At 43.7% G+C, this 25,083-nt stretch overlaps 1 long non-coding RNA gene across 1 annotated transcript in view; it reads right to left on the bottom strand.

The window, feature by feature from the left end:
- The window catches only part of LOC142150178 (uncharacterized), a 92,110-nt gene that overhangs the window by 7,121 nt on the left and 59,906 nt on the right, over window positions 1-25,083 (bottom strand). Inside the window, exon 3 of the long non-coding RNA XR_012691059.1 lies at window positions 16,308-16,482. This is a non-coding gene — a long non-coding RNA (uncharacterized LOC142150178). The remainder of the gene's footprint in view (window positions 1-16,307; window positions 16,483-25,083) is intronic.

Here is a 25,083-nt window from a genome sequence, read left to right as displayed (position 1 = left end):
TACCCTATAGTTTAATATAGACAATTCCCCTTTAGTTTAATATAGGCAGCCACCCCATAGTTCAGTATAGGCAGCTTCCCCCATAAATGAGAATAGGATGCAATTCCCCATAGTTTAGAATAGGCAGCCCCAGCCATAGTTTAGAATAGGCAGACGCCATAGATTAAAATATGCAGCCCTCCCACTTTTTAGAATATGCAGCCCCCTGATAGTTTAGAAAAGGGAGTCCCCCCATAGTTTAGAATAGGCAGCCATCCCCCATAGTTTAGAATAGGCAGCAAACCATAGATAAGAAAATTGAGCCCCTACATATTTTAGAAATGGTAGCCCCCCATAGTTCAAAATAGGCAGTCCCCCCATAGTTTAGAACAGCCAGCATCCCCACTTAATTTAGAATAGGCAGCCCCCTCCCTTACTTTACAATAGACAGCATCCCCATAGTTTGTAACAGGAAGCAAACCATAGTTTTGAATAGGCAGCCCCCCCCATAGTTTAGAATAGCCAGCATCCCCCATATTTTAGTATAGGCAGCCCTCCTATACTGTAAGCCCCCCTATTAATTAATATAGACAGCCACCTATATTGTTTAATATAGGCAGCCCTCCTATAATTTAATATAGGCAGCCCACTCCCTATAGCTTAATATAGGCTGCCCTCCTATAGTTTACTATAGACAGCCCCCCTTTAGTTTAGTATAGGCAGCTCTCCCCATAGATTATAATAGGAAGCCATTACCCATAGCTTAGAATAGGCAGCATCCCCCATAGTTTAGAATATGCAGCCCCCACCATAGTTTTGAACAGGGACCCCCCACTCCCTCACACACTATAGCACGCCCTCCTCCTCATAGTTTAATATAGAATATATAATTTAAATTAGTTTAATATAGAATGCCATCCCATATAGTTTAATATAGGCAGCCCCCTCTATAGTTTAGAATAGTCTGCCCCCATAGTTTAGAATAGTCTGCCCCTCATAGTTTAGAATAGGCAGCCTCCCATAGTTTAGAATAGGCAGCCCCCCATAGTTTAGAATAGGCAGCTCTTCCACCCATAGTTTTGAATACGTAGCTTCCCCATAATTTATAATAGGCAGCGCCTCCACAGTACAGAATAGGTAGCCCCACATAGATTAGAATAGGCATCTTTTCCAGGGATAGTTCAGAATAGACAGACCCCCCATAGATTAATATAGGCAGCCCTCCCTATTGTTTAATATAGGCAGCCCTCCCTATTGTTTAATATAGGCAGCCCTCCCTATAGTTTAATGTAGGCAGCCCCCCTATAGTTTAATATAGGCAGCTCCCATGTAGATCAATATAGGCTTCCCTTCCATAGTTTAGAATAGGCATCATTTCCTCGGATAGTTCAGAATAGGCAGCCCCATCATAGATTAATATAGGCAATCCCCTATAGTTTAATACAGGCAGCCCCCCCCCAATAGTTTAATATAGGCAGCTCCCCTATAGATTAATATAGGCTGCCCCCCATAGTTTAGTATAGGCAGCCCTGCTCCCCCATAGTTTAGAAAACGAAGCCCCCCTATAGTTTAGTATAGGCAAAATCCCCAATAGTTTAGAATAGGCAGCATCCCCCCTCACAGAGTTTAGAATAGGCAGAATCCCCCATAGTTTAAAATAGACAGCCTCCCCCCCATTGTTTATAGTAGCCAGCCCCCTCCATAGTTTAGAATAGGCAGCCCCCTCCCATATTTTGCAATAAGCAAAATCACACATAGTTTAGAATAGGTAGCAAACCATAGTTTAGAATATTGAGCCCCCTCCATAGTTTATAAAAGGTAGCCCCCCTCATAGTTTAGAATAGTCATCCCCCTATAGTTTAGAATAGGCGGTACCCCCATAGTTTAGAATAGCCAGCATTCCCCATAGTTTAGAATAGGCAGCCCCCTCCCATACGTTACAATAGGCATCTAACCATAGTTTAGAAATGGTAGCCACCCAACATTGTGTTTATAATAGGCAGCCTCCACCATATTTTTGAATAGGCAGCCCAGCCATAGTTAGAATAGGCAGACCCCCCGTAGTTTAGAAAAGAAAGCCCACCATAATTTAGTATAGGCAGCCCCCCCATAGTTTAGTATAGGCAGCCCCACTGTTAAGGCAGCCCCCCTTTCATTTTAAAATTGGCAGCCCCCCGTATAGTTTAAAATAGGCAGCCCCTCTGTAGTTTAATGTAGGCAGCCCCCACCCCCATAGTTTAGAACAGACAGCTATCCCTCATAGTTTAGAATAGGCAGCCCACCCCATAGTTTAGAGTAAGCATAGTTTGGAATATGCAGTACCCTCCATATATTTTAGAATATGGCAGAATTCCCCATAAATTAGAATATGCAACATTCCCATAGTTTAGAAAAGGCAGACTCCCCTAGTTTAAAATGGGCAGACCCCCTATAGTTTAATATAGGCAGCCCACCCACTATAACTTAATATAGACTGCACCCCTATAGTTTAATATAGGCAGCCCCCCATGTAGTTTAATATAGGCAGCCCCTCCAATAGTTTAGAATAGGCAGCCCCCACTATAGTTTAGAATAGGCAGCCCCTCCATAGTTTAGAATAGGCAGACCCCCATAGTTTAGAATAGGCAGCGCTTCCACCTATAGTTTAGAATACGCAGCACACCCATAATTTAGAATAGGCAGCCCCTCCACAGTAAACAATAGGTAGCTCCCCATAGTTTAGAATAGGCATCCCTTCCACTGATAGTTCAGAATAGGCAGTACCACCATAGTTTAGAATAGGCAGCCGGACCCATACCTTAATATAGGCAGCCCTCCCCATAATTCAATATAGGCAACATCTCTATAGTATGATATAGGCAGCCCCCTATAGATTAATATAGGCTGCCCCCCCCCCATAGTTTAGTATAGGCAGCCCCCCATAATTTAGAATAGGCAGCCCCCCCCTATAGTTTAGTACAGGCAGAATCCCCTGTAGTTTAATATAGGCAGCCCCCTATAGTTTAATATAGGCTGCCCCCTCTCCCCATAGTTTAGCATGGGAAGCCCTGCCCCCCATAGTTTAGAATAGACAGCCCCTCTATAGTTTAGTATAGGCCGAATCCCCTATAGTTTAGAATAGACAGCATCCCCCATAAGTTAGAATATGCAACCCCCGATAGTTTAGAAAAGGAAGCCCCCCTATAGTTTAATGTAGGCAGCCCACTCCCTATAGCTTAATATAGACTGCACCCCTATAGTTTACTATAGACAACCCCCACTATAGTTTAATATCGGCAGAACCCTTTCAGTTTAAAATTGGCAGCCCACCGTATAGATTTAAATAGGCATCCCCCTATAGTTTAGTATAGGCAGCTCCCCCCATAGATTAGAATAGAAAGCCATTCTCCATAGCTTAGAATAGGCAGCATCCCCGATAGGTTAGAATAAGCAGTCCCCCTATAGTTTACCAAGGCAACCCCTCTATAGTTTAGAATAGGCAGTCTCACCCTATAGGTTAGAATAGACAGCCATCCCCCATAGTATAGAATAGGCAGCCCCCCATAGTATAAAATAGGCAGCCCCACTATAGTTTAGAATAGGCAGTCTCACCCTATAGGTTAGAATAGACAGCCCCAAATAGTTTAGAAAAGGGAGTCCCCCCCATAGATTAGAGTATGGGGTACCCACACATAGTTTAGAATATTGAGCCCCCCCATAGTTTAGAAATGGTAGCCCCTCATAGTTCAGAATAGTCAGCCCCCCCCACATAGTTTAGAATAGGCAGCATCCCCATAGTTTAGAATTGGCAGCCCCCCTCATAGTTTAGAATAGGCAGCCCCACCATAATTTAGAATAGGCAGACCCACTATTAAGACAGCCCCCCTCCCTTCCCTCATATCAAACAATATATTAAGACACCTCACTACCTCAAACATTATAGCAACATACACCCCTTTTCCCTCACACATTTTAGCAGGCCCTCTTCCCTATGGTTTAATATAAGCAGCCCCCTATAGTTTAAATAGTTTAATATAGAAAGCCTCCCCTAGAGTTTAATATAGGCAGTCCCCCTATAGTTTAGTATAGGGAGCCCCCACTATAGTTTAGGATAGGCAGCCCCCACATTAGTTTAGAATAGGCAGCCCCCTATAGTTTAAAATAGACAGCCCCCTTTAGTTTAAAATAGGCAGCCCCCTATAGTTTAATATAGGCAGCCCCACCTATAGTTTAATATAGGTAGCCCCACCTATAGTTTAATATGTGCAGCCCCCCTATAGTTTAATATAGGTTGCCCCCCCCCATAGTTTAGAATAGGCAGCATCCCCATAAGTTAGAATATTCAGCTCCCCCATAGTTTAGATAAAGCAGTGCCCCCATAGTTTAGAATAGGCAGCCCCGCTATAGTTTAAAATGGGCAGCCCACTCACTATAGCTTAATATAGACTGCACCCCTATAGATTACTATAGACAGCCCCCACTATAGTTTAATATAGGCAGCCCCCACTATAGTTTAAAATTGGCAGCCCCCCGTATAGATTAAAATAGGCAGCCCCCCCCGTAGTTTAGCATAGGCAGCCATCCCATATAGTTTAGAATAGGCAGCCCCTCATAGTTTAAAACAAGAAGCTCCCCCATAGTTTAGAATAGGCAGCCCTCCATAGTATAGTATAGGCAGCCCCACCATAATTTAGAATAGACAGTCCCCTCCCATACTTTATAATATGCAGCATCCCCGATAGTTCATAATAGGCAGCAAACCTTAGTTTATAATAGGCAGCCCCCCCATAGTTTAGAAAATGTAGCCCCCTCACATTGTATTTAGAATTAGCAGCCCCTACCATAGTATTGAATAGGCAGCCCGCCCATAATTTTAGAATAGGCAACCCCACTATTAAGACTATTAAGACAGCCCCCCTCCCTTCCCTCATATCACACAATATATTAAGATTCCCCACTACCTCACACATTATACAACATACACCCTTTTTCCCTCACACATTATAGCAGCCCCCCCTCCCTATAGTTTAATATAGGCAGCCCCTGTATACTTTAATTTAGGAAGCCCCCTATAATTAAATATAGGCAGCTCCTCTTTAGTTTAATATAGGCAGCCGTGCCCCCCAATAAGTTACAATAGGCAGCCCCCCCCAATAGAATAGAATAGGCAGCCATTCCCCATAGTTTAGAATAGGCATCCCTTCCACTGATAGTTCAGAATAGGCAGTACCACCATAGTTTAGAATAGGCAGCCGGACCCATACCTTAATATAGGCAGCCCTCCCCATAATTCAATATAGGCAACATCTCTATAGTATGATATAGGCAGCCCCCTATAGATTAATATAGGCTGCCCCCCCCATAGTTTAGTATAGGCAGCCCCCCATAATTTAGAATAGGCAGCCCCCCCTATAGTTTAGTACAGGCAGAATCCCCTGTAGTTTAATATAGGCAGCCCCCTATAGTTTAATATAGGCTGCCCCCTCTCCCCATAGTTTAGCATGGGAAGCCCTGCCCCCCATAGTTTAGAATAGACAGCACCTCTATAGTTTAGTATAGGCCGAATCCCCTATAGTTTAGAATAGACAGCATCCCCCATAAGTTAGAATATGCAACCCCCGATAGTTTAGAAAAGGAAGCCCCCCTATAGTTTAATGTAGGCAGCCCACTCCCTATAGCTTAATATAGACTGCACCCCTATAGTTTACTATAGACAACCCCCACTATAGTTTAATATCGGCAGAACCCTTTCAGTTTAAAATTGGCAGCCCACCGTATAGATTAAAATAGGCATCCCCCTTATAGTTTAGTATAGGCAGCTCCCCCCATAGATTAGAATAGAAAGCCATTCTCCATAGCTTAGAATAGGCAGCATCCCCGATAGGTTAGAATAAGCAGTCCCCCTATAGTTTACCAAGGCAACCCCTCTATAGTTTAGAATAGGCAGTCTCACCCTATAGGTTAGAATAGACAGCCATCCCCCATAGTATAGAATAGGCAGCCCCCCATAGTATAAAATAGGCAGCCCCACTATAGTTTAGAATAGGCAGTCTCACCCTATAGGTTAGAATAGACAGCCCCAAATAGTTTAGAAAAGGGAGTCCCCCCATAGATTAGAGTATGGGGTACCCACACACAGTTTAGAATATTGAGCCCCCCCCCAAAGTTTAGAAATGGTAGCCCCTCATAGTTCAGAATAGTCAGCCCCCCCCATAGTTTAGAATAGGCAGCATCTCCATAGTTTAGAATTGGCAGCCCCCCTCATAGTTTAGAATAGGCAGCCCCACCATAATTTAGAATAGGCAGACCCACTATTAAGACAGCCCCCCTCCCTTCCCTCATATCAAACAATATATTAAGACACCTCACTACCTCAAACATTATAGCAACATACACCCCTTTTCCCTCACACATTTTAGCAGGCCCTCTTCCCTATGGTTTAATATAAGCAGCCCCCTATAGTTTAAATAGTTTAATATAGAAAGCCTCCCCTAGAGTTTAATATAGGCAGTCCCCCTATAGTTTAGTATAGGGAGCCCCCACTATAGTTTAGGATAGGCAGCCCCCACATTAGTTTAGAATAGGCAGCCCCCTATAGTTTAAAATAGACAGCCCCCTAATATTTAAAATAGGCAGCCCCCTATAGTTTAATATAGGCAGCCCCACCTATAGTTTAATATAGGTAGCCCCACCTATAGTTTAATATGTGCAGCCCCCCTATAGTTTAATATAGGCTGCCCCCCCCCCATAGTTTAGAATAGGCAGCATCCCCATAAGTTAGAATATTCAGCTCCCCCATAGTTTAGATAAAGCAGTGCCCCCATAGTTTAGAATAGGCAGCCCCGCTATAGTTTAAAATAGGCAGCCCACTCACTATAGCTTAATATAGACTGCACCCCTATAGATTACTATAGACAGCCCCCACTATAGTTTAATATAGGCAGCCCCCACTATAGTTTAAAATTGGCAGCCCCCATATAAATTAAAATAGGCAGCCCCCCCCGTAGTTTAGCATAGGCAGCCATCCCATATAGTTTAGAATAGGCAGCCCCTCATAGTTTAAAACAAGAAGCTCCCCCATAGTTTAGAATAGGCAGCCATCCCATATAGTTTAGAATAGGCAGCCCCTCATAGTTTAAAACAAGAAGCTCCCCCATAGTTTAGAATAGGCAGCCCTCCATAGTATAGTATAGGCAGCCCCACCATAATTTAGAATAGACAGTCCCCTCCCATACTTTATAATATGCAGCATCCCCGATAGTTCATAATAGGCAGCAAACCTTAGTTTATAATAGGCAGCCCCCCCATAGTTTAGAAAATGTAGCCCCCTCACATTGTATTTAGAATAAGCAGCCCCTACCATAGTATTGAATAGGCAGCCCGCCCATAATTTTAGAATAGGCAGCCCCACTATTAAGACTATTAAGACAGCCCCCCTCCCTTCCCTCATATCACACAATATATTAAGATTCCCCACTACCTCACACATTATACAACATACACCCTTTTTCCCTCACACATTATAGCAGCCCCCCCTCCATATAGTTGAATATAGGCAGCCCCTGTATACTTTAATTTAGGAAGCCCCCTATAATTAAATATAGGCAGCCCCTCTTTAGTTTAATATAGGCAGCCGTGCCCCCCAATAAGTTACAATAGGCAGCCCCCCCCGGTAGTTTAGAATAGGCAGCCATTCCCCATAGTTTAGAATAGGCATTACCCTCTTATACTTTACAATAGGCAGCCCCACATATTGTGTTTAGAATAGGCAGCCCCCCATAGTTTAGAACAGGCAGCCCCCCATATTTTACTATAGGCATCCCCTCATAGTTTAGTATAGGCAGCCCTCCAAATCATTTTGAATAGGCAGCTAGTCACTGCCCCATTGGAGCTTATAATCTAAATCCCCTAACATACACACACACAGATTGAGAGAGACTAAGGGCAATTTAATAGAAGCCAATTAACCTACCAGTATGTTTTTGGAGTGTGGGAGGAAACCGGAGCACCCGGAGGAAACCCACGCAAACACGGGGAGAACATACAAACTCCACACAGATAAGGCCATGGTTGGGAATCGAACTCATGACCCAAGTGCTGTGAGGCAGAAGTGCTAACCACTAAGCCACCGTGCTGCCCACATAGCAAACCCACATAGTTTAGAATAGATAGCCCCCCAATGGTTTAGAAAATGTAGCCCCCTCACATTGTATTTAGAATAAGCAGCCCTACCATAGTATTGAATAGGCAGCCCGCCCATATTTTAGAATAGGCATCCCCACTATTAAGACTATTAAGACAGCCCCCCTCCCTTCCCTCATATCACAATATATTAAGATCCCCCACTACCTCACACATTATACAACATACAACCCTTTTCCCTCACACATTATAGCAGCCCCCCTCCATATAGTTTAATATAGGCAGCCTCTGTATACTTTAATTTAGGAAGCCCCCCTATAATTAAATATAGGCTGCCCCTCTTTAGTTTAATATTGGCAGCCGTGCCCCCCAATAAGTTAGAATAGGCAGCTACCCCCAGTAGTTTAGAATAGGCAGCCATTCCCCATAGTTTAGAATAGGCAGCCGCCCCCTTTTAGTTTAGAATAGGTAGTCCCCCTATAGTTTAGAATATTCAGCCCCACATATTTTAGTATTGGCAGCATTTCCCATAGGTTAGAATAGGCAGGTCTCCTGGCTACTCACTTACCTTTAATTGAGCAGGCCAGCATTGCTTCTCACATCAGGCAAATATAGTTTAGTATAGTCAACCCCCCATAGTTTAGTATAAGTAGCCTCCTTTAGTATACTCAGCCCCCCCATAGTTTAGTATAGGTAGCCCCCTTTAGTTTAGTATAGGTAGCCCCCCATATTTTAGTATATGCAGCCCCCTCATAGTTTAGTATAGGCAGCCCCCCCATAGTTTAGAATAGTAAGCCCCTCAAATAGTTTAGAATAGGCAACCCCCCATAGTTTAGAAAAGGAAGCCCCCCTAAAGTTTAATGTTTAATGTAGGCAGCCCACTCCCTATAGCTTAATATAGACTGCACCCCTATAGTTTACTATAGACAACCCCCACTATAGTTTAATATCGGCAGAACCCTTTCAGTTTAAAATTGGCAGTCCACCGTATAGATTAAAATAGGCCTCCCTCTATAGTTTAGTATAGGCAGCTCCCCCCATAGATTAGAATAGAAAGCCATTCTCCATAGCTTAGAATAGGCAGCATCCCCGATAGGTTAGAATAAGCAGTCCCCCTATAGTTTACCAAGGCAACCCCTCTATAGTTTAGAATAGGAAGTCTCACCCTATAGGTTAGAATAGACAGCCATCCCCCATAGTATAGAATAGGCAGCCCCCCATAGTATAAAATAGGCAGCCCCACTATAGTTTAGAATAGGCAGTCTCACCCTATAGGTTAGAATAGACAGCCCCCAATAGTTTTGAAAAGGGAGTCCCCCCATAGATTAGAATATGCAGTACCCACACATAGTTTAGAATAGGCAGCCCCCTCCCAAAGATTACAATAGGTAACATCACCCATAGTTTAGAATAGGCAGCAAACCATAGTTTAGAATATTGAGCCCCCCCCCATAGTTTAGAAATGGTAGCCCCTCATAGTTCAGAACAGTCATCCCCCCACATAGTTTAGAATTGGCAGCCCCACCATAATTTAGAATAGGCAGACCCACTATTAAGACAGCCCCCCTCCCTTCCCTCATATCAAACAATATATTAAGACACCACACTCCCTCACACATTATAGCAACATACACCTCTTTTCCCTCACACATTATAGCAGGTCCTCTTCCCTATAGTTTAATATAAGCAGCCGCCTATAGTTTAAATAGTTTAATATAGAAAGCCTCCCCTAGAGTTTAATATAGGCAGTCCCCCTATAGTTTAGTATAGGGAGCCCCCACTATAGTTTAGGATAGGCAGCCCCCACTTTAGTTTAGAATAGGCAGCCCCCTATAGTTTAAAATAGGCAGCCCCCAATAGTTTAAAATAGGCAGCCCCCCAATAGTTTAATATAGGCAGCCCAACCTATAGTTTAATATAGGTAGCCCCACCTATAGTTTAATATATTCAGCCCCCCTATAGTTTAATATAGGCTGCCCCCCATAGTTTAGAATAGGCAGCCCCGCTATAGTTTAAAATAGGCAGCCCACTCACTATAGCTTAATATAGACTGCACCCCTATAGATTACTATAGACAGCCCCCACTATAGTTTAATATAGGCAGCCCCCACTATACTTTAAAATTGGCAGCCCCCCATATAGATTAAAATAGGCAGCCCCCCCCGTAGTTTAGCATAGGCAGCCATCCCATATAGTTTAGAATAGGCAGCCCCTCATAGTTTAAAACAAGAAGCTTCCCCATAGTTTAGAATAGGCAGCCCTCCATAGTATAGTATAGGCAGCCCCACCATAATTTAGAATAGACAGTCCCCTCCCATACTTTATAATAGGCAGCATCCCCCATAGTTCATATTAGGCAGCAAACCTTAGTTTATAATAGGCATCCCCTCATAGTTTAGTATAGGCAGCCCTCCACATCATTTTGAATAGGCAGCTAGTCACTGCCCCATTGGACCTTATAATCTAAATCCCCTAACATACACACAAACAGATTGAGAGAGACTAAGGGCAATTTAATAGAAGCCAATTAACCTACCAGTATGTTTTTGGAGTGTGGGAGGAAACCGGAGCACTCGGAGGAAACCCACGCAAACACGGGGAGAACATACAAACTCCACACAGATAAGGCCATGGTTGGGAATCGAACTCATGACCCAAGTGCTGTGAGGCAGAAGTGCTAACCACTAAGCCACCGTGCTGCCCACATAGCAAACCCACATAGTTTAGAATAGATAGCCACCCAATGGTTTAGAAAATGTAGCCCCCTCACATTGTATTTAGAATAAGCAGCCCCTACCATAGTATTGAATTGGCAGCCCGCCCATATTTTAGAATAGGCAGCCCCACTATTAAGACTATTAAGACAGCCCCCCTCCCTTCCCTCATATCACAATATATTAAGATCCCCCACTACCTCACACATTATACAGCATACAACCCTTTTCCCTCACACATTATAGCAGCCCCCCCCCTATAATTAAATATAGGCTGCCCCTCTTTAATTTAATATAGGCAGCCGTGCCCCCCAATAAGTTAGAATAGGCAGCTCCCCCCAGTAGTTTAGAATAGGCAGCCATTCCCCATAGTTTAGAATAGGCAGCCGCCCCCTTTTAGTTTAGAATAGGTAGTCCCCCTATAGTTTAGAACAGACAGCCCCCCCATATTTTAGTATAGGCATCCCCTCACAGTTTAGTATAGGCAGCCCTCCCCATCATTTTGAATAGGCAGCTAGTCACTGCCCCATTGGAGCTTATAATCTAAATCCCCTAACATACACACACACAGATTGAGAGAGACTAAGGGCAATTTAATAGAAGCCACTTAACCTATCAGTATGTTTTTGGAGTGTGGGAGGAAACCGGAGCACCCGGAGGAAACCCACGCAAACACGGGGAGAACATACAAACTCCACACAGATAAGGCCATGGTTGGGAATCGAACTCATGACCCAAATGCTGTGAGGCAGAAGTGCTAACCACTAAGCCACCGTGCTGCCCACATAGCAAGCCCACATAGTTTAGAATAGATAGCCCCCCATAGTTTAGTATAGTCAGCCCCACATAGTTTAATATAGGCATCCCCCCTATAGTTTAGAATAGGCAGCCCCTGTTATAGTTTAGAATATTTAGCCCCTCATATTTTAGTATAGGCAGCATTTCCCATAGGTTAGAATAGGCAGGTCTCCTGGCTACTTACTTACCTTTAATTGAGCAGGCCAGCATTGCTTCTCACATCAGGCAAATATAGTTTAGTATAGTCAACCCATCATAGTTTAGTATAAGTAGCCCCCTTTAGTATACTCAGCCCCCCCATAGTTTAGTATTGGTAGCCCCCTTTAGTTTAGTATAGGTAGCCCCCCATATTTTAGTATATGCAGCCCCCTCATAGTTTAGTATAGGCAGCCCCCCCATAGTTTAGAATAGTTAGCACCTCCCATAGTTTAGAATAGGCAGCCCCTCCCATAGTTTAGAATAGACAGTACCCCCCATCGTTTAGAATAGACAGTACCCCCTATAGTTTATAATAGGCAACCCCTCCCATAGTTTAGAATAGACAGTACCCCACATAATTTAGAATAGGCAGCCCCTCCCATCGTTTAGAATAGACAGTACCCCCCATAGTTTAGAATAGGCAGCCCCCCCATAGTTTAGAATAGACAGTACCCCCCATAGTTTAGTATAGGCAGCCCCCCCATAGTTTAGAATAGGCAGCCCCACTATTAAGACTATTAAGACAGCCCCCCTCCCTTCCCTCATATCACAATATATTAAGATCCCCCAGTACCTCACACATTATACAACATACAACCCTTTTCCCTCACACATTATAGCAGCCCCCCTCCATATAGTTTAATATAGGCAGCCCCTGTATACTTTAATTTAGGAAGCCCCCCTATAATTAAATATAGGCTGCCCCTCTTTAGTTTAATATAGGCAGCCGTGCCCCCCAATAAGTTAAAATAAGCAGCTCCCCCTAGTAGTTTAGAATAGGCAGCCATTCCCCATCGTTTAGAATAGGCAGCCGCCCCCTTTTAGTTTAGAATAGGTAGTCCCCCTATAGTTTAGAACAGGCAGCCCCCCCCATATTTTAGAATAGGCAGCCTCTCATAGTTTAGTATAGCCAGCCCCTCATAGTTTAGTATAGGCAGCCCTCCCCATCATTTTGAATAGGCAGCAAGTCACTGCCCCATTGGATCTTATAATCTAAATCCCCTAACATACACACACACAGATTGAGAGAGACTAAGGGCAATTTAATAGAAGCCACTTAACCTACCAGTATGTTTTTGGAGTGTGGGAGGAAACCGGAGCACCCGGAGGAAACCCACGCAAACACGGGGAGAACATACAAACTCCACACAGATAAGGCCATGGTTGGGAATCGAACTCATGACCCAAATGCTGTGAGGCAGAAGTGCTAACCACTAAGCCACCGTGCTGCCCACATAGCAAGCCCACATAGTTTAGAATAGATAGCCCCCCATAGTTTAGTATAGTCAGCCCCACGTAGTTTAATATAGGCATCCCCCCTATAGTTTAGAATAGGCAGCCCCTGTTATAGTTTAGAATATTCAGCCCCCCATATTTTAGTATAGGCAGCATTTCCCATAGGTTAGAATAGGCAGGTCTCCTGGCTACTCACTTACCTTTAATTGAGCAGGCCAGCATTGCTTCTCACATCTGGCAAATATAGTTTAGCATAGTCAACCCCCCATAGTTTAGTATAAGTAGCCCCCTTTAGTATACTCAGCCCCCCCATAGTTTAGTATAGGTAGCCCTCTTTAGTATACTCAGCCCCCTCATAGTTTAGTATAGGTAGCCCCCTTTAGTTTAGTATAGGTAGCCCCCCATATTTTAGTATATGCAGCCCCCTCATAGTTTAGTATAGGCAGCCCCCCCATAGTTTAGAATAGTCAGCCCCTCCCATAGTTTAGAATAGGCAGCCCCTCCCATAGTTTAGAATAGACAGTACCCACTATAGTTTAGAATAGGCAGCCCCTCCCATAGTTTAGAATAGACAGTACCCCCTATAGTTTAGAATAGGCAGCCCCTCCCATAGTTTAGAATAGACAGTACCCCCCATAGTTTAGAATAGGCAGCCCCCCCATAGTTTAGAATAGTCAGCCCCCCCTTCGTTTAGAAAAGGCAGGTCCCCCCCTACTCACTTATCTTTAATTTAGTTGGCTGGAGTCGCTCCTCACATCAGGCAGACACCCCCTGGCGAGAAAAAAAAATTAGATAACAAAAAAGCCATATATGAGGCGGCCTTTGGGAATCTTCCCGGTATGTCCTACGCCCAATTGGCCCCTGGTTAGGGGTTTTAAAAGTTCATTGGTTGCTTCCTAAACAGATCTTTCTATATTTACAGAAGGTTTAATATTAATATATACGACTCCTGTACATCGCTAAGGTAAGCGGGCCAAAATCCATTCTCATCGTAATTGTTGATGTCTTCACCAAAATTGAATGTAAAGTCTAGCAGGATACACCACAGTTCTTTATCCATATATCTAGATCTGCACTGCTCAACAAACTTGGAAAAGGTGGTAGCTAAAGGCCATGTACTTCTCATCATTGTTAAAAATATGGATCTTGCTTTATCACATTCCAGACCTCGCTGCTCTAGGTCCCTTGCAAAATGTGAAACAAACTGATAGAAAGCCTTATAAATTATGTAGTATGTGAGCTGAGTGCAAAGATATTGACATTTTCCCTGTAACTTCTCAGGAAGGTCACACTGCAACAAGGTCATCCCGTGTAACCATTCCTCCTTTCTGATACAGCCCTTTTTCTTAGGCTCTAGTAAATAGTTCAGAGCCAACATGTTCATATCTTGGGCTTCAATCCCAACTTCCTCACAAAACTCTTGTATGCCTTTGGGCCCAATAACGTCCTCCGATCCTGCGTACTCCTGAAACCAAGCCAGGCAGCGCTTCCTAGAAAACTGATCTATCCCTATTATTCTGCCGGCTTTTCTACATTTCTTTTGGTCCACTCCATCAGTAGAGGAGGATTTCCTTTTCCTTTTCCCCGGCATATCGCTGTGAGATGAAGTATAAGGAAACAGAAGTCTGTTTCCTTATGTCTCACTGGTCGGCCGAATGATCAGATTATTCTACTTTCTATCCAACTTTGTTGCGTTCTAGAGATGCTGGAGAGCGGTCAGCAGACGTCTGTCCTCTCTCGCTGATCAACCAGAAGTGTGTAACTGTCATCATTTAAATGATGCACCTGGATTCTAAACTGCCAGTGAGTGGTCACATGACAGTATGAGAAAAACAAATCATTAAAGCTACAGTACACCTAATAAAAGGTGGTAGTGCCCCACCCCACAACTGGAGCGGCTACACGGCTACATGCAGCTGTATTTCCATATAAATTGATTTTATTAACTAACCTAATATGGCAGCGGAGGGAATGAGTTAGTGGAGTGAACAATCACAAACTGCCATTTCTTGATGGCAGCTTGTGATTGGTCCTCCCGCTCACATACCAGCCCTGTCCATGTTTTGGCTGGGGCTGTAAGAGGAGCAGATAAGTCATGAGAAATATGGTACATACTGGGATCTAACTAGGAGAGACTAGGGGCTAGATCTACTAAGCTGCGGGTTTGAAAAAGTGGGGATGTTGCCTATAGCAACCAATCAGATTCTAGCTATCATTTTGTAGAAGGTACTAAATAAATGAAAGCTAGAATCTGATTGGTTGCTATAGGCAACATCCCCACTTTTTGAAACCCGCAGCTTAGTAAATCTAGCCCTAGGTGGTAGAGCAGCTCTAAAGATACAAACACCTATGCACTATTATAATAAGGTGTAGTAAAATTAAATATAGAAAATATATTACTAAGAGTAGAGAATGCTCCAACACTTGCATATTTATTTAGATGAATTAGGTACAGACTCAAGAACACAAGAGAAACATGGGGATATGTATTTGTCTCTTGTGCCCTAAAAGCACCACATACGTAGTGGAAAGTGTGTAATGTTATAATGAAACAGACACATTTTAAAAGCTGTGTGCAGGTAAGCCTTAAGTCCAGATAAAATAACATAGCATTTGATCATGTTAGGACTGACCAGAATGGGAAGACTTTGGCGTGAGTTGGTCAGCTTAACATTTACTGCAATATGTGGAACTAACATTCCCTGTCTTTAATATAGAACAGTATTTAGTTCAGCATTAACTATGTGTTTGGAGAGTGCAGAGTGTCCCTGTTTTTTTTGTCTACATATGTGTGTATATATATATATATATATACATATATATATATATTAATAATGGAACCAACAAATAAACGTTCATATTATGCCACACAGTAGTGTCCCAGTTCAATTTATGCCACATTGTTCAATTTATGCCACAAATCATATTTTGCCACACAGTGATGCCCCCAAATCATATTATGTCATACAATAGTGCCCCAGTTCAATTTATGCCACAAATCATATTGTGCCCCACAATAATGTCTCCAAATCATATTATGTTACAAATTAGGCCCCAAAACAATATTATGCCACAGAGTAGTGCCCCCAAACAATATTATGCCACAGATTAATGCCCCCAAACAATATTATGCCACAGAGTACTGTCCCCAATTCAAATTATGCCAAGAACAGGCTAACCCCCTGAAAAAAGGAACATTGTCAAGTTTGAAAAAAAAAGCAAAAAAAAAAATGACAATAAAATAAAGTAAATGTGACTTACCTTTACTTCATCTCCTCTCTGTGGTCGGCTGGGCTTGGCCCTCGCAGCTCCTGGATGCTGCCAGCATCGCAACGTCATGACGTGTGCAACTCTTGAAGGTGCACGTGACTTGCGCTTTACAAATTTTGGACATGGGTTGCTGCTTGTCTGGATCCTGCAATGTTGGGAGTCCTATCTGGAAAAAGAAAGGGTATATGACATTTAGAAAACTCCAACCAGCCTTGGCATTAAATAATTCACATTCACATTTAATAAGGGACAAGTGCAAGGAGGTATGGGCTTGGCTATGTAAGGTGCGCAGGTCGCTGTTCTCCCAGTTAGTCACCAGTGCAATGGAGTATGTAGAGGAATAGCAGAAGACCTGGGTACAATCCAGCAATGGCGAGGAACAAAAGGGAAAATACAGGAGAGTGGTCAGAGGTAGCCAAATTCAGGAACCACTCGGACAATATAGTACAGAATCACTTGAGCAGGAGGATAGTCACAAGACAAGCCAAGGGTCAGAATCCAAAACAGCAAACAATAGGAGCAGGGAACAGGACACAGGAACGCTGGAGATTGGTGACCCAAAATGCTGGCGAGGCATTGGTGAAAGTGGGGTCCTAATATAAGAGGAAGTGAGCCCTTGTAGAAGGAGAGTGATTTCTGAGCCACAAAACAAATGCCCCGATGCATAGCAATGGGACGCGGCTCGAATGCACATGCAGGTGCTGCGAGAGTGCTGAATACGTAAGAGTGTCCCGTTGCTAGGCAACAGGATGCGAGAAGGAATTAAGACAGGGGTCCGTTCCCCGGCACCTAGGAGAAGTGCAAGGACGGCATCTGACATATTTACTGAGAGTAAGAAAGTCTTATGATTATGAAAATGCTTTCTACTGGTTTTAAATCACACTTAAAGGAATAACAGGTAAAATAAGGGTAAAAAAGAGTCTACTGTATAAAACGTTACTACTAGTAATGATGTCTTCTCATGGTTATCAATATTTTCATGCATCATAATTGGGGATAACCCAAAACACTATCTGTTACTGTAAAAGAATAGAGGGTATCCTGAACACATGACAGTTTTAAAGTGTTAGACTTCATGGTTTACACCTGAAATTTGCAAGTTTGAAAGTTTTTGTTAATTATTCAGTGCAGACTTGTATTCCAAGTTTTGTAACCTATAAAATAGGGATGAGCGCGCTCGGATTTCTGAAATCCGAGCCCACCCGAACGTTGCGGATCCGAGTCGGATCCGAGACAGATCCGGGTATTGGCGCCAAATTCAAAAGTGAAACTGAGGCTCTGACTCATAATCCCGTTGTCGGATCTCGCGATACTCGGATCCTATAAATTCCCCGCTAGTCGCCGCCATCTTCACTCGGGCATTGATCAGGGTAGAGGGAGGGTGTGTTAGGTGGTCCTCTGTGCTGTTTAGTTCTGTGCTGTTTAGTTCTGTGCTGTTTAGTTCTGTGCTGTTTAGTTCTGTGCTGTTTAGTTCTGTGCTGTGCTGTGCTGTGCTGTGCTGTGCTGTGCTGTGCTGTGCTGTGTTCTGCAGTATCAGTCCAGTGGTGCTGTGTGCTGTGCTCTGTCCTTCTGAGGTCAGTGGTGCTGCTGGGTCCTGTGCTGTGTCCTGTTCAGTCCAGTGGTGCTGTGTCCTGTGCTCTGTCCTTCTAAGGGCATAGTTATTTCCCCACTATTCCCAAGTTTCTAAAAAATAAAAAAAAAGTAAAAAATAATAAAAAATTTAAAAAAAAAAAAATATATAATAATTATAACCAAATTTGCAAAACCAATCCAGCATTATAAGTCCATTGGTACTGCAATATTACCAAGTTCACACATTCTGCAGTATCAGTCCAGTGGTGCTGTGTCCTGTGCTCTGTCCTGCTGAGTTCCGTAGTGCTGCTGGGTCCTGTGCCGTGTCCTGTTCAGTCCAGTGGTGCTGTGTCCTGTGCTCTGTGCTTCTAAGGGCATAGTTATTTCCCCACTATTCCCAAGTTTCTAAAAAATAAAAAAAAAGTAAAAAATAATAAAAAATTTAAAAAAAAAAAAATATATAATAATTATAACCAAATTTGCAAAACCAATCCAGCATTATAAGTCCATTGGTACTGCAATATTACCAAGTTCACACATTCTGCAGTATCAGTCCAGTGGTGCTGTGTCCTGTGCTCTGTCCTGCTGAGTTCCGTAGTGCTGCTGGGTCCTGTGCCGTGTCCTGTTCAGTCCAGTGGTGCTGTGTCCTGTGCTCTGTGCTTCTAAGGGCATAGTTATTTCCCCACTATTCCCAAGTTTTTAAAAAATAAAAAAAAAGTAAAAAATAATAAAAAATGTAAAAAAAAAAAATATATAATAATTATAACCAAATTTGCAAAACCAATCCAGCATTATAAGTCCATTGGTACTGCAATATTACCAAGTTCACACATTCTGCAGTATCAGTCCAGTGGTGCTGTGTCCTGTGCTCTGTCCTGCTGAGTTCCGTAGTGCTGCTGGGTCCTGTGCCGTGTCCTGTTCAGTCCAGTGGTGCTGTGTCCTGTGCTCTGTGCTTCTAAGGGCATAGTTATTTCCCCACTATTCCCAAGTTTTTTAAAAATAAAAAAAAAGTAAAAAAAAAAAATAAAAAAAATAAAAATATATAATAATTATAACCAAATTTGCAAAACCAATCCAGCAGTATAAGTCCATTGGTACTGCAATATTACCAAGTTCACACATTCTGCAGTATCTTGTGCTACATATAATGGAGACCAAAAATTTGGAGGATAAAGTAGGGAAAGATTAAGACCCACTTCCTCCTAATGCTGAAGCTGCTGCCACTAGTCATGACATAGACGATGAAATGCCATCAACGTCGTCTTCCAAGCCCGATGCCCAATCTCGTAGTACCGGGCATGTAAAATCCAAAAAGCCCAAGTTAAGAAAAAGTAGCAAAAAGAGAAACTTAAAATCATCTGAGGAGAAACGTAAAGTTGCCAATATGCCATTTACGACACGGAGTGGCAAGGAACGGCTTAGGCCCTGGCCCGTGTTCATGACTAGTGGTTCAGCTTCACCCACGGATCTTAGCCCTCCTCCTCCTCCCCCCCCCTACAAAAAATTGAAGAGAGTTATGCTGTCAGCAACAAAACAGCAAACAACTCTGCCTTCTAAAGAGAAATTATCACAAATCCCCAAGGCGAGTCCAAGGGTGTTGGTGGTTGTCAAGCCTGACCTTCCCATCACTGTACGGGAAGAGGTGGCTCGGGAGGAGGCTATTGATGATGTAGCTGGCGCTGTGGAGGAACTTGATGATGAGGATGGTGATGTGGTTATTGTAAATGAGGCACCAGGGGGGGAAACAGCTGATGTCCATGGGATGAAAAAGCCCATCGTCATGCCTGGTCAGAAGACCAAAAAATGCACCTCTTCGGTCTGGAGTTATTTTTATCCAAATCCAGACAACCAATGTATGGCAATATGTAGCTTATGTAAAGCTCAAATAAGCAGGGGTAAGGATCTTGCCCACCTAGGAACATCCTCCCTTATACGTCACCTGAATAACCTTCATAGTTCAGTGGTTAGTTCAGGAACTGGGGCTAGGACCCTCATCGGTACAGGGACACCTAAATCCCGTGGTCCAGTTGGATACACACCAGCAACACCCTCCTCGTCAACTTCCTCCACAATCTCCATCAGATTCAGTCCTGCAGCCCAAGTCACCAGCCAGACTGAGTCCTCCTCAATACGGGATTCATCCGAGGAATCCTGCAGCGGTACACCTACTACTGCCACTGCTGCTGTTGCTGCTGTTAGTCGGTCATCTTCCCAGAGGGGAAGTCGTAAGACCGCTAAGTCTTTCACCAAACAATTGACCGTCCAACAGTCGTTTGCCATGACCACCAAATACGATAGTAGTCACCCTATTGCAAAGCGTATAACTGCGGCTGTAACTGCAATGTTGGTGTTAGACGTGCGCCCGGTGTCCGCCATCAGTGGAGTGGGATTTAGAGGGTTGATGGAGGTATTGTGTCCCCGGTACCAAATCCCCTCGAGATTCCACTTCACTAGGCAGGCGATACCAAAAATGTACAGAGAAGTACGATCAAGTGTTCTCAGTGCTCTTAAAAATGCGGTTGTACCCACTGTCCACTTAACCACGGACATGTGGACAAGTGGTTCTGGGCAAACGAAGGACTATATGACTGTGACAGCCCACTGGGTAGATGCATCCCCTTCCGCAGCAACAGCAACAGCTGCATCAGTAGCAGCATCTACAAAATGGCTGCTCATGCAAAGGCAGGCAACATTGTGCATTACAGGCTTTAATAAGAGGCACAACGCTGACAACATATTAGAGAAAATGAGGGAAATTATCTCCCAGTGGCTTACCCCACTTAGACTCTCATGGGGATTTGTGGTGTCAGACAATGCCAGTAACATTGTGCGGGCATTAAATATGGGCAATTTCCAGCACGTCCCATGTTTTGCCCACACCATTAATTTGGTGGTGCAGCATTACCTCAAGAGTGACAGGGGTGTGCAGGAGATGCTTGCGGTGGCCCGCAAAATTGCTGGACACTTTCGGCATTCAGCCAGTGCCTACCGCAGACTAGAGGCACATCAAAAAAGCTTGAACCTGCCCTGCCATCACCTCAAACAAGAGGTTGTGACGCGCTGGAACTCCACCCTCTATATGCTGCAGAGGATGGAGGAGCAGCAAAAGGCCATTCAGGCCTACACAGCCACCTACGACATAGGCAAAGGAGTGGGGATGCGCCTGAGTCAAGCGCAGTGGAGACTGATTTCCGTGTTGTGCAAGGTTCTGCAGCCATTTGAACTTGCCACACGAGAAGTCAGTTCCGACACTGCCAGCTTGAGTCAGGTCATTCCCCTGATCAGGCTGTTGCAGAAGCAGCTGGAGAAAGTGAGGGAGGAGCTGGTAAGCCATTGCGATTACAGCAAGCATGTAGCTCTTGTGGATGTAGCCCTTCGTACGCTTTGCCAGGATCCGAGGGTGGTCACTCTTTTAAAGTCAGAGGAATACATTCTGGCCACCGTGCTCGATCCTCGGTTTAAAGCGTATGTTGTGTCTCTGTTTCCGGCGGACACAAATCTACAGCGGTGCAAAGACCTGCTGGTCAGGAGATTGTCCTCTGAAGAGGACCGTGACATGCCAACAGCTCCACCCTCATTTTCTTCCACATCTATGGCTGCGAGGAAAAAGCTCAGTTTTCCCAAAAGAGGCACTGGCGGGGATGCTGATAACATCTGGTCCGGACTGAAGGACCTGCCAACCATTGCAGACATGTCTACTCTCGCTGCATTGGATGCTGTCACAATTGAAAAAATTGTGGAGGATTACTTTGCTGACACCATCCAAGTAGACATGTCAGACAGTCCATATTGTTACTGGCAGGAAAAAAAGGCAGTTTGGAAGCCCCTGTACAAACTGGCTCTATTTTACCTGAGTTGTCCCCCCTCCAGTGTGTACTCGGAAAGAGTTTTTAGTGCAGCGGGGAACCTGGTCAGTGAGCGGCGAAGGAGGTTGCTTCCTCACAACGTTGAAAAAATGATGTTTATAAAAATGAATAATCAATTCCTCAATGAAGTACAGCACTGCCCTCCAGATACTACAGAGGGACCTGTGGTTGTGGAGTCCAGCGGGGACGAATTGATAATGTGTGATGAGGAGGAAGTACACACTGTAGGGGGAGAGGAATCAGAGGTTGAGGATGAGGACGACATCTTGCCTCAGTAGAGCCTGTTTAGTCTGTACAGGGAGAGATGAATAGCTTTTTTGGTGTGGGGGCCCAAACAAACCAATCATTTCAGTCAAAGTTGTTTGGTAGGCCCTGTCGCTGAAATGATTGGTTTGTTAAAGTGTGCATGTCCTATTTCAACAACAGACCTCTCAACTGCAGCTCATCCCTCCTCTGCGGGGATAATGTCTCCTGTGCTCTGACACGTCACTCTGTGTACTCTCAGCCTCAGGATCTGACACTACAGCTACCATGCCTCTTGTAGCAGCCCTCACTCCAGGGCCTCTTCCATGTGCAGTGTCCCCCTCTCTCTTGGGTTCACTATAGTGGCATGGAGTTCTCCCCCTCATCCAGGGCACACATTCCTTGCCCTGGCTCAGTCACCACGCTCAGACTTCCAGGCAATGCTGGGGGAGCCTGGGAGCTTCCACCCCAGGTCCCCAGCTACAACTCTCCTCTCCTGTGTCTTCTCTCTCTTTCTGACACTTTAAAGATCGTGCCTTTAAATGAAAAAGTCAGTCTTCATTGCACGACTATGTGCAAGTGCAACAGGGACATTTTTTTGGGTTTACAAAGTCAAACAATAACACTACGACCCTGTCTGTCTGGGGTCTGTCAATGACGAATTGTCTGGAGCATGTTTGGAGGAGGTATTGTGGCCCCGGTATCAAATTTACTACCGGGGCCACCCCACTATGCAGTCCAGATACTTGTTTGGTGGAATTCCGACACGTGGAGGGTTTTTTAATTATATTGTGGCCTCGGTACCAAATTGTGTACCGGGGCCACCACACTACGCAGTCAAGATACTTGTTTGGTGGAATTCAGACCAGTTGAGGGTTTTATTATTATATTGTGTGGACCACTCTATCTATACCACACTAAAACTCTATACCACTCTATTTCCTACTTTAATTCTATTTAATTCTATTTCCTACTTTAATTCTATTACTAATTAATTAACATAAAGAGGAACAAAAAAAACCAATTTTACCAAAAGTATAATATGACTTAGACTTACAAACACTACACTTGAAAGATCGTGCCTTTAAATGAAAAAGTCAGTCTTCATTGCACGACTATGTGCAAGTGCAACAGGGACATTTTTTTGGGTTTACAAAGTCAAACAATAACACTACGACCCTGTCTGTCTGGGGTCTGTCAATGACGAATTGTCTGGAGCATGTTTGGAGGAGGTATTGTGGCCCCGGTATCAAATTGGGTACCGGGGCCACCCCACTATGCAGTCCAGATACTTGTTTGGTGGAATTCCGACACATGGAGGGTTTTTTAATTATATTGTGGCCTCGGTACCAAATTGTGTACCGGGGCCACCACACTACGCAGTCAAGATACTTGTTTGGTGGAATTCAGACCAGTTGAGGGTTTTATTATTATATTGTGTGGACCACTCTATCTATACCACACTACAACTCTATACCACTCTATTTCCTACTTTAATTCTATTTAATTCTATTTCCTACTTTAATTCTATTACTAATTAATTAACATAAAGAGGAACAAAAAAAACCAATTTTACCAAAAGTATAATATGACTTAGACTTACAAACACTACACTTGAAAGATCGTGCCTTTAAATGAAAAAGTAAGTCTTCATTGCACGACTATGTGCAACAGGGACAGTTTTTTTCTTTACAAAGTCAACTAATAACACTTGGACCCTGTCTGTCTTTAACATACTTGATGGGATCTCAATGACGAATTGTCTGTAGCATGTTTGGAGGAGGTATTGTGGCCCCGGTATCAAGTTGGGTACCGGGGCCACCCCACTACGCAGTCCAGATACTTGTTTGGTGGAATTCTGACACGTGGAGGGTGTATTTATTTTATTGTGGCCCCGGTATCAAATTGGGTACCGGGGCCACCCCACTACGCAGTCCAGATACTTGTTTGGTGGAATTCTGACACGTGGAGGGTGTATTTATTTTATTGTGGCCCCGGTATCAAATTGGGTACCGGGGCCACCCCACTACGCAGTCCAGATACTTGTTTGGTAGAATTCTGACACGTGGAGGGTTTTTTAATTATATTGTGGCCTTGGTACACAATTGTGTACCGGGGCCACCACACTACGCAGTCAAGATAGATAGATGCGTATCATAGATAAAGTACATTCAGTGGTGTGGGGCAAATTGAAAAATATTCAAAATGCACTGACATTATCAAAAACAAGAGGTTGTCACACGCTAAAACTCCAACATGTATATGATGGAGAGGATGGAGGAGCAGCCGTATGTGTAGTGTAATGCAGACCTGTTGAAGGTTTTTTATATATTTTATTGTGGTGCCCAGTGCCCACTCCTCTAGGCAGTCCAGGTACATTTATTGGTGCGATTCATAAAAGTTCAGGGTTTTTAATATATTGTGGTGACCCACTCCTCTACGCAGTCCAGGTACATTTATTGGTGCGAATCAAACAAGTTGATGGTTTTCTTATTATATATATTGTGGTGACCCACTCCTCTACGCAGTCCAGGTACATTTATTGGTGCGAATCAAACAAGTTGATGGTTTTCTTATTATATATATTGTGGTGACCCACTCCTCTACGCAGTCCAGGTACAATTATTGGTGCGAATCATAAAAGTTCAGGGTTTTTAATATATTGTGGTGACCCACTCCTCTACGCAGTCCAGGTACAATTATTGGTGCGAATCATAAAAGTTCAGGGTTTTTAATATATTGTGGTGACCCACTCCTCTACGCAGTCCAGGTACAATTATTGGTGCGAATCATAAAAGTTCAGGGTTTTTAATATATTGTGGTGACCCACTCCTCTACGCAGTCCAGGTACAATTATTGGTGCGAATCATAAAAGTTCAGGGTTTTTAAGATATTGTGGTGACCCACTCCTCTACGCAGTCCAGGTACAATTATTGGTGCGAATCATAAAAGTTCAGGGTTTTTAATATATATTGTGGTGACCCACTCCTCTACGCAGTCCAGAAAGATACCTTTTTGCAACGTTTTGGACTAATAACTATATTGTGAGGTGTTCAGAATACACTGTAAATTAGTGGAAATGCTTG

Source organism: Mixophyes fleayi, chromosome 4 (genome assembly GCF_038048845.1).
Source record: "Mixophyes fleayi isolate aMixFle1 chromosome 4, aMixFle1.hap1, whole genome shotgun sequence".
Lineage (NCBI taxonomy): Eukaryota > Metazoa > Chordata > Amphibia > Anura > Limnodynastidae > Mixophyes > Mixophyes fleayi.
This window is presented reverse-complemented; position numbering and strand designations above follow the sequence as displayed.